The sequence below is a fragment of the Phyllobates terribilis genome, unplaced genomic scaffold, assembly GCF_046119375.1.
Source record: "Phyllobates terribilis strain yellow unplaced genomic scaffold, ASM4611937v1 Scaffold_5__5_contigs__length_657084704, whole genome shotgun sequence".
In the NCBI taxonomy this organism is placed as follows: Eukaryota; Metazoa; Chordata; class Amphibia; order Anura; family Dendrobatidae; genus Phyllobates; species Phyllobates terribilis.
In genome coordinates, this window is record NW_027362765.1 from 229,469,290 (window position 1) to 229,486,812 (window position 17,523).

Genomic DNA, 17,523 nt, shown 5'->3' on the forward strand with positions numbered 1-17,523 from the left:
TGGAACATGCATTTTGAGTGCAGTTTGAGATTTTTATTTTTTTTAAAATATACTGTTATCATAGGCAGTTTGTACAAAAACCTTTCAATTGTACTCTAATAGTTATTTGACTGGAAAATTACAATGACTGCAATTCATATAGGTAATTTGGGAAAATCTGAGAAAATATTATTTGCATAATAATTTGGAACACAGTGTAACGTGATTCCCCTTCAATTTACCCCTTTTTTTTCTAGTTCTCAGAATTATGTTTGTCATTCTCATCAGTCATTGTTTTGATGTGATGCCTCATTGTTATACATTATTATGTAACTGGTTCATCTCATATCATTCTATTTCCTTCTGTTTGATCATGTGTAAAACCGGTTTATAAAATGGAATTTTATGAAAAAAAATTATTTCATGAAGGGAACTTCTATCATTCATGCTGCCCAAACCACATAGATAGTAGGTAGAAAATTAGCGTGCACACTGTCTAGTATGATCGAGGTGCAGATGCAATGGACTGATAGTGTCCGTAAATTGCATAGAAATTAATTGATCGCACACTCTCTGAAATTTGCTCTTTTGGTGTAAGTTTATTCACACAGGAAAATATATACAGTGGTGACAATAAATGGCGACAGTAAGACGTTTCGGCCACCCAGACCTTATTCATTAAGTTGCTACTGCAAGAAAGACAAATAGCACGATGAGGATATAAAAAACATAAAAATAGTCCTATACAAGAAATACAGTTTAAAGGATACAAAAATGTTGTGTAGGTTAGTATCAGGATAGATGGTATAAGTAAAAGGAGTAGTGGGGGAGGGAGGTAAGGAAAAGAGGAGAGGAGGAGAGGGAGGGGGGGTTGTGGTTACAGTTATTCAAACAATGAGTAAAAAACATTCATAAACAGTCATAGAGTACCAGGTGGAGCCCAGATGTTAGCCACAGCGGTAGGGGGTTTCCTTACTTGTGTCTGGTTTAGATAATGGGACAAAGAAGGCACCAGGGTATATGAGTGGAGGTTCCAATTTGAAGCTGCAATGATGAGGTGATACGTGTCAGTGTCATCAAGCACAAGTATGAGTACATAAATCCATGGAAAAGAATACCTTCACAGTGGTATCAGAGTTCATCAGTCTGTGGAGAGCTGAAATAGAGGTACTGTGGCACCCTGCTGCGCATTGGTGCCACAGATCCTAGAGGGGTGCATGGACGGATTGCTCCACAAGAGGCCCTCACAGCATACACACACCTCCACCTTCCACCTCAGATCACCAGAGGGAGCCCGGATAGGGATATAAAAAGTGAAGGTGGAGCTAGGCAGTTCAGTCTAAGTCTGGAGTCCACAGAGAGTCTAGTCTGTGAGGGGGTCAGCCTGCTGCAGCCAGAGAAGTTGCCATTCTTGCCTAGACTCAGGGAGCTCAGGTTAGTGAGCCTAAGGCGTGCCGACGCCATAAGAGCGGAGAAGAGTAGCGAGGCCTACTGCCAGTGTGAAGCCTAGTGAGGGCCCCGAGCGAGGCCGAAGGCAAATGGAGTAAGCGAGCTACATAGGGGGTAGAGGAGCTTAACCAGCTCACCCCACAACCATTTACCGGACACCGCGTCTGTGTCTGCAAGGATCTCTAGGACCAGAAGAAACAACCGGAACCACTGGCAAACTACATGTCCCAGGAACACCAAAAGCTGACTGATATACCAGGGTCAGGAGTCACTGAGGCCCAAGAGACCAGGGAGTGTGATCTCCAACAGAAGGCCCTACCACCAGGTCAGCCAGTGCAAGACAGAGACTAAGTTAGGCCTAGATCCAGGCAGGTCATAAACTTATCAGGAAAAGGCAAGAAATGGGAGGTCCCACACCCGCTCACTGGGAAGAGTCCCGATATGCACCCTTCACCCTACAGTGCCCTGGATCGTGCCTGAAAACACCACCAGTAAAGGTACTGAAGTGAATTGTTGTGAGGGTGCCTATTCTTCTCCTGACCCGGCTGGGTCCCCTCTGTCCGGCATCCCCTCTCCTACGCTGCCCTGAGGCCCCGCTCCACCTGTGGGGAGCCGTACCAACTTAGCTGCCTGATCACCGGCCTCAGAGGACTGTAGCAGTGCTGGTGATCCTCACCAGACACCACAGGTGGCGTCACAAACTTTCCCCTTTCCCCATACACCTTTTTCCCCAATTTCTTCCTTTTCAAGAGTGACCCCAAGGTACGGCCCCAGGAGCCAGCCACTGCGACATCCCCCAAAGCTAACAAGACCCCGGGCGCCGAGTCATCCCCATCCCCTGGGTGGGGGAATGGAAGCGTTTGACTGGGGTGAGTATATACCTGTTGCTCCTGCGTCATGGACGTCTCTTAGGCAAGGTTCCCACGTGTGGTGGCTGCGGAGGGTGTATGAGCGGCGTTCCCACGCTGTGCTGTGGGTAATGTGGGGACCAGGCTGCCTATTGAATGTAGCGCCACGCGTTGCCGGAAGTGCGTCACGGGGGAGCATGTCCCGGAAATGGCGCGTCACGGTCATGTGACGGAGGCTGTCATTCGTAGCCATAGTAATGGTAAACAACGCACTATGGTGGGCAGTACCATGGAAGGGGAGGTGTGACTCCGGCATAGCGTAGGGCGGGTACTAGGGAGTTATGTGTTGCAGTAGGTCACGTGGGGGAGCCTAGCCCAGGTAGTCATAGTAATAGTAAACAAACGCAGCATGTGTAAGTCTTTTGGGATGCAAATCATGATAGCGTGGGGTATTGTAGTCAGATGGACCAGGTGGAGGTTAAAGTGCACCAGCACAAGGTAGGACACGCATAGGGATGAAGTATGGTGTTATCCATTAGGATAGAGTTGAGCCCCAGGGGGAGGGGGTGTTCAACAGGCATTGTATAGGGGTATATTATTAGGAGAATTTTTAATACTGGGTCAAGGTGGACATATGTATTGGAAGGGAAGAGCCGTCACTGTATAGTGGGGTAGAGTCAACTCACCTAATAGGTCAGGGTGGTTCAGTGGGTCTGTAAAGGAAGGAAAAAGTTATTAGATCCAATCTATTTCTCTATTGAGTCCCTTAGGAGAGAGGGTTTGTAAAGTATAGATCCAGTAGGATTCCCGTTGTTTTAAGAGATTAATGTGGTTACCCCCCGCGTCTGGGTCTGGCCACATGCTCAATGACCTGGAAGCGTAGCTGAGCCACAGTATGTTTTGCTTTTGAGAAGTGGTCAGGAAATGGCAGCCAATTTTTGCTGCACTGGATGGTGGATTTGTGACTGGCGATACGGTCCTGTATATGTTGTGTTGTTTCTCCTACGTATAGGAGACCACAGGGGCACTTGATAACATAAATGACGAAATTTGAGTCGAATGTGAAAAATCCCTTAATGGGATAGCTTTTGCCTGTCCTGGGGTGAGTGACATTGTTAGATTTAATGATGTTAGAGCAGGCAGCACAATTTAAACAGGGAAAAGTCCCGTTGCAACGGGTACTGAGAAGTCGTTGTGATGGGAGTGTCTGTGTGCTGCCAAGATCTGCTCAGACAATTTTGTCTTTAATGTTGGGTGATCTCCTAGTACACATGATGGCTGGGGTCCTGAAAGCTGGGATCTCTGGATAAGCTTTGGACAAAAGGGGCCAGTGTCTTTTGATGGTAGCGTGTATTTTTGGCATGAAAGGGTGGTATGTGTGGACGAATGGTATCCGTTCGGTTTTCATGGTAGGTGGATGTTGTGGTATCGGGTCTAAGGCCCGGGTCCTTTCTTGTTGAGGAAGTTTAGTGGGATAATGGCATTCCAGAAATTTTTGTGACATATCTTGTAGTCTCTGGGGAAGGGTATTGTGGTCTGAGACAATCCGGGTGATTCTATGGAACTGAGAGCGGGGGAGACTGTTTTTGGTGGTTTTGGTGTGACAACTGGAGTAATGTAACAGGCTGCTGCAGTTGGTGGGTTTGGTGAAATAGTCAGTAGTAAGTCTGCCGCTGTTGTCCTGGATGACTAATGTATCGAGGAAAGAGATTTGTTCTGTGTCATAATTAAGGGTAAATTGTAACTCAGGTCTAATGGAGTTAAGGTAGGTGAAGAAAGTTGTAAGGGTCTCAATCGGTCCCTGCCAGATGAGAAAGACATCATCAATATAGCGGTAATAAGTGGTGCAATGTAGGTTAAAGGAATCATGGCTGCAGACAAAATCCTCTTCAAATTTATGCATGTATGCATTTGCATAAGCAGGTGCTACGTTAGAGCCCATCGCTGTCCCCCGTATCTGTATGAAGAACTTGTCCCTGAATAGGAAGAAATTAGTTCCAGACAGAATTCAACCGATGATGGTGATAGGTTAGATTGTAGAAGGAGATGTGAAGTGGCTCCTAGGCCCTTGCTATGACTTATCGAGGTGTATAGGCTGTTGACATCCATTGTGACTAGTAGACTTCCTTGTGGGAGGCAGGCGATATTTCTAATAATATATAAAAAGGTATTCATGTCGAGCAGAAAAGCTCGTGTTTTTTTCACCAGTGGTGTCAGGATTTTTTCCAGATAGATTGCCAGTGGAGATAAAATGGAGTCCGTGGAGGCCCCAATGGGTCGGCCCTGGGGGTTGGTGAGGGACTTGTGGATTTTGGGTAGAATACGATAGTGATGGGGTGGGTATTGGTCATAAAGGTAGCAGTTTTGGAGTCAATGGTTTTCTTGTGTAAATATTTGGTCAGGGTAGTTTGGATTTTGGACTGAATGATACTGGTGGGATCATGATTTATGTGTCTGTATGTGGTGGTATCAGCTAGTTGGCGATGGATTTCAACAATGTAGGCTGACTGGTCCATGATGACCGTTGCACCCCCCTTATCAGCTGGTTTGATAACAATATGTTTATTATTCTGCAGATTTTTTAGGGCCTGTTTCTCGTCTGTGGTGAGATTTTGGTGAGTTGGGAAAAACCCCAGACGTTGTTGGTGTAGTAGGCTTTTAATGTCTTTGCCAATGAGAGCTATGGTGGTTTCTGTTGCATGGTTTGTGCGAGGGGGGTTAAAAGAGCTTTGGTTGTGTAGTCCGAGGGAGGTGATGGAGCGCTCCGGGACAGGGTCACCACCTGGTGGAGGTATCCTGCTCACGGTGTTCTCATTAAGTAGACCAAAATGGGTCTTCAGACGTATGGAACAGTAAAACCGTTGTAAGTCCTTTTCCAACTGGAAAGAGTCCCAGTTGGGAGTTGGACAGAAGGACAAGCCTTTCTGTAGTACCAAAAGTTCTGCAGGGGCCAGGGTATAGCCCGAAATGTTCCTCACCAGGTTTGGCGTCTTACCTGGGAGCGCGTTGTTATTCTTTCGCCTCCTCGATCTCCTGGTTGGTCTGTGTTTTGGCATCCGCCTCTCTGATTTTTCCATTTTACTTATACCATCTATCCTGATACTAACCTACCCAACATTTTTGTATCCTCTAAACTGTATTTCTTGTATAGGACTATTTTTATGTTTTTTATATCCTCATCGTGCTATTTGTCTTTCTTGCAGTAGCAACTTAATGAATAATGCCTGGGTGACCGAAACGTCTTACTGTCGCCATTTATTGTCACCACTGTATATATTTTCCTGTGTGAATAAACTTACACCAAAAGAGCAAATTTCAGAGAGTGTGCGATCAATTAATTTCTATGCAAACCACATAGATAGGAAGAGACCTGTCAGTCATGCAGAGCCTGGCAGAGAGAGGCCAGTGGTGGCCTCCTAGCTAAAAAAAGATCCTCCTACTATTTACAACACTTTGTAAATGGTGGGATGGTCTTTTTTAAGCTGCTTTTTACGTATTGGTACCTTAGGTTTCCTTAAATATTATGGCTATCTAGATTATTAGTCATCTTAGTTACCTCCATCCAAGCCCCATTTAAAGTATGTTTTCTCTGAAATACGTAAAACATAGGTATGTGGCGCCCCTGAGGGTTCTGTCGCCACAGAGGTACTGCACCTCACCCAGAGGTGTGGTGTCTCTCTTCTCTTGGGTAAGGCGGGAGTGCTGCACGGAACCCCAAACACCTGCATCCAACACTACACTGCTCCAGGCCAGCTGGAGGGCAAGACGTAATGTATGTTTCTGCTGAGCTCTGACCCTGGCTGGAGTGAGGGGAACCCAAAGGTAGGGGAACCAGTAGTGGGTGTGGGTGGAGGAAGTAGTTAGAGGGAGCACTTTAGTAGGAGTATAAAATAGGGAAGCCATCTTAGGGTGGCACTTCAGTAGTAGGGTTAGTTCTAGGGAGCAGTTCAGAAGAACAGCTCGGGACAGTTCAGAAGAACAGTCCGGGAGCAGAGTCTCATTAGGAGATCAGCTCCACAAGTAGGGCCAAGTCAGGAGGCCCAGGTGGGGAGCAGGGAGTAGGCTCCGTTCTACAGAAAGGAGCCCAGTGGGTACGGCGCGTGCAGGGCTGCACCCGTACGCCCTGCATCCGTCAGAAGACAGAAGGATCGTTGCAGTATTCTAATCCCCAGGAGGGTCAAGTGGGTCCCGGATCCGAAGTACAGGAAGGACTTCAGAGCACCCAAGCGGGATTGAGAGTGGGCAGCGCAGAGCAAGAGGGAGAAGGCCCTAGTGTGAAGACAGTCAAAATAGGAACACGAGAAAGTGGGGTTCTGCCAGGTATTCCCCAGTTGCCTGAGGAAGGATTGAACCCCTTCCCGGTGAATGCAGCGCGACGCGGGAGGCCTTTACCTGAATAGTGCACCTGTGAAGTAGCTTAAGAACTGTGAGTACAATTTCGAATGACTGCACTGCACTGCCTCCGTCCATTTTTCATCGGCGCCATCGTTCCCCTGCACCACAGCACCCAGCGCAACCCACTCTCTACTACTACACTGCCCTGAGGCCTGCTCCACCTGTGAGCTGTCCCATCTCAAGTTGCCCTAATATTTGCCTCAGAGGACTGTTGCAGCGCTGGTGATTCTCACCAGGTACCACAAGTGGCATCACAAACTTTCCCAGATCCCTTATATCCCCCCTTTTACTGACCGCCCTGGGTCACGGACCGTGCCAGCCACCGTGATAACCCCCATACCGGCAATCAGAGGCCCAGCTGCCGAGTACCCCACGGCCCTGGGAGCGCGTCAGCTCTGGCGTCACGAACAGGATGCGTGACCAGCTTATATTGGCGGGTGAAGTGTGCCTAGAGAATTGTATGATGTTACTGAATGTGGTGCCCGCCCAAGAAGAACGGGCGCCATTATGTGCGTGATCAGAGACAACAGTATGGAACCTCCCATCATGGGCCGGGTCCCAGAATGGTGCCAAAAGCATACCCTGTCCCTTGCAACAGTGACTGTTCGCATAGATGTGTCTGACAAGGCAGGAAGGCCGTCATAGGGAGTGACCAACAGCAAATCGCAATGAGACCGCCCCCGAAAGAAGAGAGGAGGGGGAGAGAAAGAATGGAGTAAGGGTGTGGTCTCGACCCGTCTAGCCAGACCGCACCCGGCAGCCTGAATGGAAGGAAGCAAAAGTCCAGCCTCCGCCTCTGGCCTGCCGCAGCACGAAGTGACCCCCCCTCACCATAGAGGGAGAAGTAGAGAAATTGTCCCCGGAGGACGTGGAGTTCCTCCAGAGTGAGGTCCTCGAGCTGGGCCAACAGGTGGAGCAAGCCCAGCAGGCAGCGGTCGCAAGGTGCAAAAGCGAGCTGCTGGAAAAGTTGGCGGCACGGCGGAAAGTGACACTGGATGCCAGCAGTCGCACGCTGGCCCCGGCGGAGCCCGCGGAGAACCAGGAGGCCGTGTGGAGTACAGGAGCAGGTAGGAGAGAATCCCCAGCCCTGGGCGCTGCCAGCGCCGACCTGCTCCTGGGCCTCTTTTCCCAGCCCTTGCCGTATGCTGCCGTACCCTGGCTGGAACAGCCATACAGCCCAGAACCTCCACCCCCGGGCGCTAAAACAGAGGATTCCCCATATAGTTGTGGCACCCCAGAGGGTCTGGTTGCCACAGTTGTATTGCTTCCCTCAAAAGAAGTAATGCCATGTCTGGAGGCAAGCAGGGGTTTCATGGTCAGGAACACAATACATGTAACACTTCCTGGCTCTAGACCAGCAAGGGGAGGACCCTACCTTGGCAACTGGATCTGGAGGCGGGGTTAGTTAGTTTAGTGAGGGGTTGAGTTTAGGACATTGAAGAGAGAGGAGCTAGGGAATGGAGCTGAAGATAGCTCGTCCTAGCTGGAGTACACAAAGAACCGGACACCGGAGTCCGAGGCTGTGGGGGATTCCAGACCCAGCAGCAGATACTGTAGGGCAGGAGATTGCAGGTCTCCTGGCCCCCATCAGACGCCCGGAGGCTCAGCAGCACCGAGGGACCAGTACCGCCAAGGAGGAGCGAGGCATCCACAAGGCCCGAGCCGCCAGCCATACGGGTGAGCACAGCACGTTACACTCAGGGATGTGGGCTACATCACAGCTACAAGCAGAATAGCCAAAGAGAATAGTGAGAATGGCAGGCCTACAACTCCACCTGTCCAGGAGGACTCTATGCTTGCTCCCAGACTGACCGGACTCTTATCACTAGCCAGTACTCCAGTCCAGGCCTGTTTAAAGTGTCATCAGTAAAGACCCTGGTACTGCACTGCACGGACTCTGTGGTTATTTCTGCACCGCGATACCCTGCACAACCACCATCAGACACACACTGCCCTGAAGCCACACTCTTCCTGTGGGGAGTTATACCACCCTTGCTGCCAAACCACCAGCTTCAGAGGACTGTTCCACAGCGGCGGCCTCATTAGCCGCACTCCACAGGTGGAGTAGTCGGACATTATATATAACCTATACACAGATACTACCCTTGGATTGACCACCCCGGACCGGGTCACCGCCACTGTGACTACAGCCCCCAGCGTCTATCGGCCGGCTCCGGGTACCCCACGGCCCAGGGGGCGAGTCAACTTTGGCGTAGTCGTAGTCGGATTTCATGCTCGTTACTACCGGGTACTGTGCTCCTTCACGAATTGTGTCACATACCGTGGCGAAGTTTCCCACCAATTACCGCTGTTTCCCGCCATTGTCCGCCATTTCCGGGTCACCGCGCGGGAAGAAGAGGGGCGTAATCGCTGGAACCGCGCGAAGCCCAAGCCCCGCCTCATGCACTGACGCAGAGCCAGGTCCTGGAAGGAGCCCCAGCAAGCGTTGACGTCAGAAGCAAGCGACGCCAGGTCCTCAAAGGAGACCATCGCCTGCGGAACTGCGGCCTACGGAAGAAAAGTGAAAGAAGGTAGGCCACGGTTCACTAGAGGGGAGGAAGACGCCCAATATGGAGGGAACTTCAACCGCAGGCGCGGCCACTGCCACGGTAATGCCATTCTCCATGCCATATATACCGGGGGCGGCGTGGTTGCCCCAGTACTCAGGAGAGTCACACACCCTGAGTGACTTAAAAGAAAGACTGAGCAGCTTGTTTAAAGTGTACCCCCTGTCTGAGCAGCAGAAAGTGAGCATCCTCATAGGCCAGTTGATTGGTGCAGCCCAGAGAGAAGTGAAGTCCTAGTCAGCCAGAGACAAAGGGACTGTGAAAGAGATACTGGCCTGCCTAAAGGACACCTTTGACACCGGTACTACAGCTGAGATAAAAATGAAGTTTTACGGGTGCAAACAACGGGCGCAGGACAGTGTACGGGACTATGCTTTAAACCTGCAGGAGGCGCTGAGGGCCATCAAACAGGTCGACCCCGACAGTGTGCGAGATGAGAACAGACTGTTAACTGAACAGTTTATTGAGGGGCTCCTGTCCAGCGCTCACCGGACACAGCTGCACATAATGGCTCTGCAAAACCCTGTTCTGGACTTTGCACAATTTAAAGACAGAGCCATCCGGGTGCTGCGAGAACCAACACCAGGTGGCGCTACATCTCACCGGCGCCCAGCTATCACCTACCACCAGGAGGTTGGCACCCTTTTCCCCAGAGCCTGCGGGAGCTGATGCACAGACTCTGGACAATAATCTGTCTACAGACCTGCACCTTCAGGTCCAAGAGCTGACTAAAAGTGTAGCTGCACTAACCAAAACTGTGCAGTCCTTGTGTAGCACCCCGAGGGCTCGGCTGCTACAGGGGTATTGCACCTCAAACCAGAGGTGTGATATTCCACTCCCGGGTAAGGATGGAGTGTGGACCAGGACTCTGTAGGCTGCATGCACCACACACACCCCATTTCTGAGGGACAGCTCAACGGTGCTCCCACAGAAGTGCAGGCACGACAGCATCTGTCCCTGGCTGGAGTGGGGCGGGGGAAGGAAAACCCAGTGGTGTAGGAGCAGATAGGGGTGGGTCTCTGGGCATAGGTAGGAGCCCATTGGTTGCTAGTCACCTCGGCTCACACATAGAGGGAGGTATATAAGGTGGGCACCATCTTAGAACAGGGTCTGTCTGTTCAGTTCGGTTCAGAGAGGAGAGGTGACAGGGAGCAGAGCTGCTGCATGGGCTCTGCTCCACGGGCAGGCTTTGTCGGGAGGCCGGGGCCTGAGAGAGAGAGAGAGAGAGAGAGGAGAAGGAACAGAAAGGAAAGTAAGAAAGGAACTGGAACAGAGGAGAAAGGAAGCAAGGAACGAAACATCAAGAGAGGCCCAGAGACACGAGTGAAGAAGGAACCCCATAGGCCCAGGAGATTGTGGGTGAAGGGTTGGCAGAGCAGGGTACCGGAACCCAAATTGGTGGAGGCAATAAATCCCTCAGCCAAAGAGACCGGAGGTTGTGACCACATCTTGGTGCGACCCCTCACTACATCCACCAGGAAAGCATACCACATAGGGTCAGGGAAGCCGGAGATAGGTTTCGCCAACAGAAGGCCCGAGGAAGCTGGACAAAGGTGGGTCACTGGTGGGGCGGCCAGAGAAAGGAAGAGAAGGGAGTCCTGTGCCACGCTCTGGAGTTACCTGGGGGTTGACCGAGCCCCTTGCCTGGTGGACGCAGCACGACTCGGGCGGTCCTACCTGCGCACGAGTGACCTGGTGAAGAACTGTGAGTAAAGCATTGGAAACTGCAATTACAAGTCTCTGTGCTTCTTCGCCGCACCAGCACCATTAGTGCTGGGACACTCGCACCATCACTCCCATCATCTACACTAGCTGCCCTGAGGCAATACTTCTCCCTTGGGGAGTTATCCCATACTCGGCTGCGCAAACAACATCAGCCTCAGCGGTCTGCAGCGCAGCGGCGGTCCCCACTGACCGCAATCCACGGGTGGCGTAGTCGGACACTTGTTACAACATTAAGACTGCCACTGGTTTGACCACCCTGAGCCACGGACCGGGTCGCCGCCACACTGAGACTACATTCCACCAGAGGCCCGGTTCCGGGTCCCCCACGTGGCCCAGGGGGCGAGTCAACTTTTGGCGTAGTAGGCAGGATTCAAACCAACCCGCCACCAGCGGGTATTGCGAGCCTAAAGAAGATTGTACATGTACCTTGAAAAGAAGTCTCCCATCATTTCCAGAAGTTTCCCGCCATCCGGAGCCGATTCCCGCCATCAGACACCATCTTGGACCGTTTCTCGCCATCTTCATCCTTTTTTCCCGCCCTGGCAGAGCGGACGCCATTATGTACGCACCAAAAGACAGCAGGAAGCCGCCTCCCATCGTGGGCCAGGTCCCAGAGTGGCGCCAAAGAAGGGGCCTGCCCCCAGCAACTATGAGTGCAGCAGTGGAAATGTCCATCAACGTGGGGGGGCTGCCCCTAAGGGTGATTGTCAGCAGATGCCCCCAAGACAACCCCCCATGGGGACGGATAGGAAAGAAAACTGTGGGGCCGGGTGCGGCCTGGATTAGTCTGGACCTACTACACCCAGAGATGGAGGGAGCAACGAACCCCACCAGCACTCTGGCTCGCAGCCTGCTGCAAGCTGAGCCACCCTACAGCCTGACAGAGTTGCTGGCCCAGCTGCCTAGAGACCCGGACTGCGCGCGTGCGGCGCTGGAAGACCTGAACAGAAGGATGGTCCGGACGCAGCGGGATGTGTTTGCCGGGTGGAAGGAGGAGTTGGCCCGGCAGCATGAAGACAGCCAGCAGAGGACCCCGCAGGGACCGGGCAGCGCGCTTGCCGCTGGGCGCGGAGAAGAGGGGCCAGCAGCTGCGGACGACGCCGCGGAGGAGGCCACGGAGGTCGAGGCAGGTAACGGGGACGCCACTACCCCACGCCCTGAGACCACCAGCCTGCCCCCACCCTCCATTGCGGGACCCGAGGCCCCGGGGACCGTACCTGAGACCACGCCTCCACCGCCGCCAGCTAGGCCTCAGGCTGCAAGCAGCGCCGTCACGCCCCGCATCGTGCTGTGCCCTCTGAACCCGGGCGCCGCTGCCTCAACAGCGCCCCCTGCCTTGGCGGTGCCACCCCCGGGTGCGACCAACAAATGACCACCGGCCTGGTCGCAAGGCCGAGTGCCCCCGGGCGCTGTCACCCGCCCGAAGCCCGTGGTGCCACCCCTGGGCGCGGACCTCTTTGCGCATCATACCAGCCCGGACGGGCTGCCCTTCGAGTGGCCACCAGAGTTCGTCAACCCCCATCTCCGGAGAGAACAACCCCTGAGCGAGCCTCTGATCCCAGCCCCGGAGCCCGCCAACATCGCTCCACCCCCGCTGGAGGATGCCCAGTTGGCATGGGATCCCACCGGCGAGAATCTCATGGGGTTCACCCAGGAGACCCGGACGGAAGCAGCCCGGATTGCTGCCGTCAACAGCTGGCCACCTTTGAAAGGGAGCGGCGGCAGAGGCGCATCAGGGAGGAGCGACTCCAAGCCCGAAGCACGGAGCAGAGGAGGAGGGCCCGACAAGACCCCCACGCCATCCGCGGTCCCTGAGCCACCGGGACCGTAGTAAAGTTCCAGCTGGAGCATGGCTGGGGCTTCGTCAGAGACCCGGAGGCTGACACCGACATCTTCGTCACCAGGAGAGACGTAGAAAGCCACCTGCCGGAGGGACATCACGGACGTGACCTGTACCCCGGTGACGTGGTCACCTACACCCGGTACAAGGGCGCAAAGGGACTGTATGCCCTCCATGTCCACCGTCTAACAGAGGAGGAGCTGCGGTACCGCCCAGACATGGACTACCCTGAGGGCCCGGACGGGTCTGAAGATTACGAGGAAGGAGCACCAGGAGGACACTGTTACTAATGAACGGTAAATGGAACTGTATATAGTTACCCGTAAGGGTATAGAAACTGTTGCTGAGTGGAGTGTGGTCCCCGTTGGGACTAATGTGGACTGTTACCTGTTAAAGTTACCCCCCCCTACATCCCCTACCAGGCTGAGGACTGTGAGCAGCCATTCCCCTATCCCCACTGGCCGAGGACTGAGAGCGGCCATCCTGTACATAGTTGCGCTTCTTAAAGCGCCCCCTACTGGTTTTATACAAAAACTGCAACGTCTACCTCAAGATTAACTGGACTGTTGCACCTTTACCTGGTCGCAAGTTGTACAGCGGCCAGAACTCCAGAAAATGTTTTGAAAATGTTTTACTTGAAAATGCCTTAATGTGAAAAGTTTATGTGCTGCTAAAATAGTAATGCCAAAGTTTTATATAGTGTTTTATAAAAGAGTTCCGGTGGCATTAGCAAAATGTTTTATAATGTTTAAACCAGTAACGTTAAAAAGAAAAGAGTACCTCCCATAAAGGGATGAGTTTTTGGTTAATGTCTTATATGCGAGTGCACTTTAAAAATTGGTATGTTTTAAATTGTTTTATTCTTTTCCAGCCCGAGGACGTGCTGTGATTTACCAGGGGTGAATGTAGCACCCCGAGGGCTCGGCTGCTACAGGGGTATTGCACCTCAAACCAGAGGTGTGATATTCCACTCCCGGGTAAGGATGGAGTGTGGACCAGGACTCGGTAGGCTGCATACACCACACACACCCCATTTCCGAGGGACGGCTGAACGGTGCTCCCACAGAAGTGCAGGCACGACAGCATCTGTCCCTGGCTGGAGTGGGGCGGGGGAAGGAAAACCCAGTGGTGTAGGAGCAGATAGGGGTGGGTCTCTGGGCATAGGTAGGAGCCCATTGGTTGCTAGTCACCTGGGCTCACACATAGAGGGAGGTATATAAGGTGGGCACCATCTTAGAACATGGTCTGTCTGTTCAGTTCGGTTCAGAGAGGAGAGGTGACAGGGAGCAGAGCTGCTGCATGGTCTCTGCTCCACGGGCAGGCCTTTTCGGGAGGCCGGGGCCTGAGAGAGAGAGAGAGAGGAGAAGGAACAGAAAGGAAAGTAAGAAAGGAACTGGAACAGAGGAGAAAGGAAGCAAGGAACGAAACATCAAGAGAGGTCCAGAGACACGAGTGAAGAAGGAACCCCATAGGCCCAGGAGATTGTGGGTGAAGGGTTGGCAGAGCAGGGTACCGGAACCCAAATTGGTGGAGGCAATAAATCCCTCAGCCAAAGAGACCGGAGGTTGTGACCACATCTTGGTGCGACCCCTCACTACATCCACCAGGAAAGCATACCACATAGGGTCAGGGAAGCCGGAGATAGGTTTCGCCAACAGAAGGCCCGAGGAAGCTGGACAAAGGTGGGTCACTGGTGGGGACGGCCAGAGAAAGGAAGAGAAGGGAGTCCTGTGCCACACTCTGGAATTACCTGGGGGTTGACCGAGCCCCTTGCCTGGTGGACGCAGCACAACTCGGGCGGTCCTACCTGCGCACGAGTGACCTGGTGAAGAACTGTGAGTAAAGCATTGGAAACTGCAGGTGTCCCCCAAAGGGAAGGTCCAGCTGGCTTCCAGTCCGGAGGACGTCCCGTGGCGACAACAGAGGAGGATTTCACCAACCAGAGGGAGGAACAGTGACCGCTATGACCAGGACGGACAACCCATCTGCCGCCGCTGTCACAAGCCGGGACATTATGCAAGGTACTGTAATTTAGGCTGCGTGCCCACATTGCGGATTACAAGCGTTTTTGATGCGGAATTGTAAAACGCTTGGTAAGCCGCACCCCATGGTCCCCAATGAGAATCCGCAAGTTCTATGCCTATGCTGCGGATTTTTCCGCAGCGTTTATGCTGCGTTCAAAAATCCGCAGCATGTTCATTAATTTTGCGTTTCCGCATGCGGAATTGGCTTATTTAATGCATGAAAAAATGCAAGGCAATTCCGCATGTCGAAAACGGTGAAAAACGCGCGATAAACGCGCAATAAACGCTTGCGGAAGTCCGCATGCGTTTTTCCGGGAGAGGACATGCGGAAATGAAGCAGAAATTTTCTGCTTCATTTCCACAACGTGGGCACATAACCTAAAACGAGCAAAACCTGGGGCAGAGGGCCAACCCCCAGGCGTAAGACCACCAGGCCCACACAGCTGGTGAGACAAGTATGTGGGACGACGACCGGTCCTACCTGTCGTGCTTGATGGTATCCGGATGAGCGCGTTGCTGGACACTGGATCCCAGGTGACCACTATCCCCTACATTCTCTACCAACGCTACTGGACAGACATTACCCGCCGTCCAGATGAACATTTAAGCATTTATGCCAGCAATGGTCAGCCTGTACCTCAAGTGGGGTATAAAGAAGTAACCATAAAGGTTGGCAAAGTGGAATTTCCGGCGCAAGGAATGATAATTGTTGACATTGATAGCCGAGTAAGTCATCCCATGATAACCTTAGGCACTAATATTATTGAAAATTGTCCTTCAGAAATTATTGTCTTGTTACAGCAGGTTGCGGAGACTGCCAGTTACAGTCAGCAGCGGGTTCTGCAGAGAGAGATCAGAGCCCTGATGAGAAGACAACAGGTAGAACTGTCTGGTGGTGAAATTGGCAGTGTCAGGAAGAGTGACCCGTTCCCCATTGCCATGCCCCCAAGAAGTGAAATGTTGATATGGTGTCGGGCAGTAATCGGTCTCAGGGGTAGAGATTACCAGGCCCTGGTAGAGCCAGTATACTCTGACAGTAGGCCCACCATCTTGACAGCCCGGGGGGTAGTTGATGTCCGCCATGGGAGAGTGCCAGTCCGCATCCTAAATATTGGGGAGAAAGAAGTTCATTTACCCCGGTATACTACCCTTGCCAAATTATTCACCGTCAGCAACAATTCTATAAAAACAATGGAACCCTTACCTCCATCTAAACCGGCGGAGGATAATGGCTCCAAGGGACAGATGGAGGACTGGTGTCAGAAGCTACACGTGGGCACTGACTCCACCCCTCAACACCAAAAACATGGAGTATACTGGGTGGTCCAGGAGTATGAAAGGGTCTTCAGCAAACACCCGCTCGACTTCGGGCATGTGAAAGGGGTTCAACACCGTATCCCCACGGGAGACCATCCACCCATTAAAGAGCGGTACCGGCCTGTACCCCCTGCACACTACCAAAATGTCAAAGGGATGTTACGAGAGATGAAGGTGCTGGGGTGATAAGAGACAGTTGTAGCCTCTAGGCAGCTCCATTAGTTCTCATAAGGAAAAAAGATGGCACGATGAGAATGTGTGTAGACTACAGGCAAATTAACCGCATTACACATAAAGATGCATACCCATTACCAAGGATTGAGGAGTCACTAGCTGCATTAAGATCTGCTAATTATTTCTCTAATTTGGATCTCACTAGTGGGTATTGGCAGGTTCCTGTAGCAGAGGCGGATAAAGAAAAGACCGCATTCACAACGCCCATGGGCCTCAGCTAGTTGAACTGCATGCCATTCGGGCTCTGCAACGCCCCAGGAACCTTCCAGCGGTTGATGGACTGCTGTCTTGGACATAAGAACTTCGAGACAGTCCTGCTGTACCTGGATGACGTCATAGTATACTCCAAGTCCTATGAAGATCACCTGAAGCACCTGGCAGAGGTGTTTGAAGCCCTAGCTGGTTTTGGCCTGAAGGTGAAGCCGTCAAAATGCCACCTGTTGAAGCCCAAGGTACAGTACCTAGGTCATGTGGTAAGCGCTGAAGGTGTAGCACCAGACCCTGACAAGGTCACAATAATCAAGGACTGGCCAAGACCCTCCACTATCAAGGAAGTGCGGCAGTTCCTCGGGTTGTTGGGCTACTACCGAAGATTTACCCAAGGCTTCACCAAGATGGCGGCACCCATGCAGGACTTCCTAGTAGGCCAGTCCAGGAAGGCCAAAAGCCCGAAGCCTCCATTCAAATGGGATAAGCCGGAAGACGAATCCTTCAGCAGGCTGAAGATGGCTCTCATAGGAGACGAGATCCTGGCCTACCCTGACTATGGCCAACCCTTCATACTCCATACAGACGCAATTAACGCGGGGCTAGGAGTGTTGCTGTCCCAGATACAGCAAGGCAGAGAAAGAGTGATTGCCTATGCCAGCAGGAAGCTCCGGCCCACAGAAAGGAACCCCGAAAATTACAGTTCCTTCAAGTTGGAGTTCCTCGCCATAGTCTGGTAGTCTGGGCTGTGACAGAGCTCTTCAAGCATTATCTCGCCTCCTCCAAATTCACCGTCTTCACGGATAATAACCCGCTGACGCACCTGGACACTGCGAAACTTGGTGCCCTGGAACAAAGATGGATGGCCCGACTGTCTAATTATGAGTTCATCGTCAAGTACCAGGCTGGGCGCAAGAATGCAAATGCCGATGCGCTGT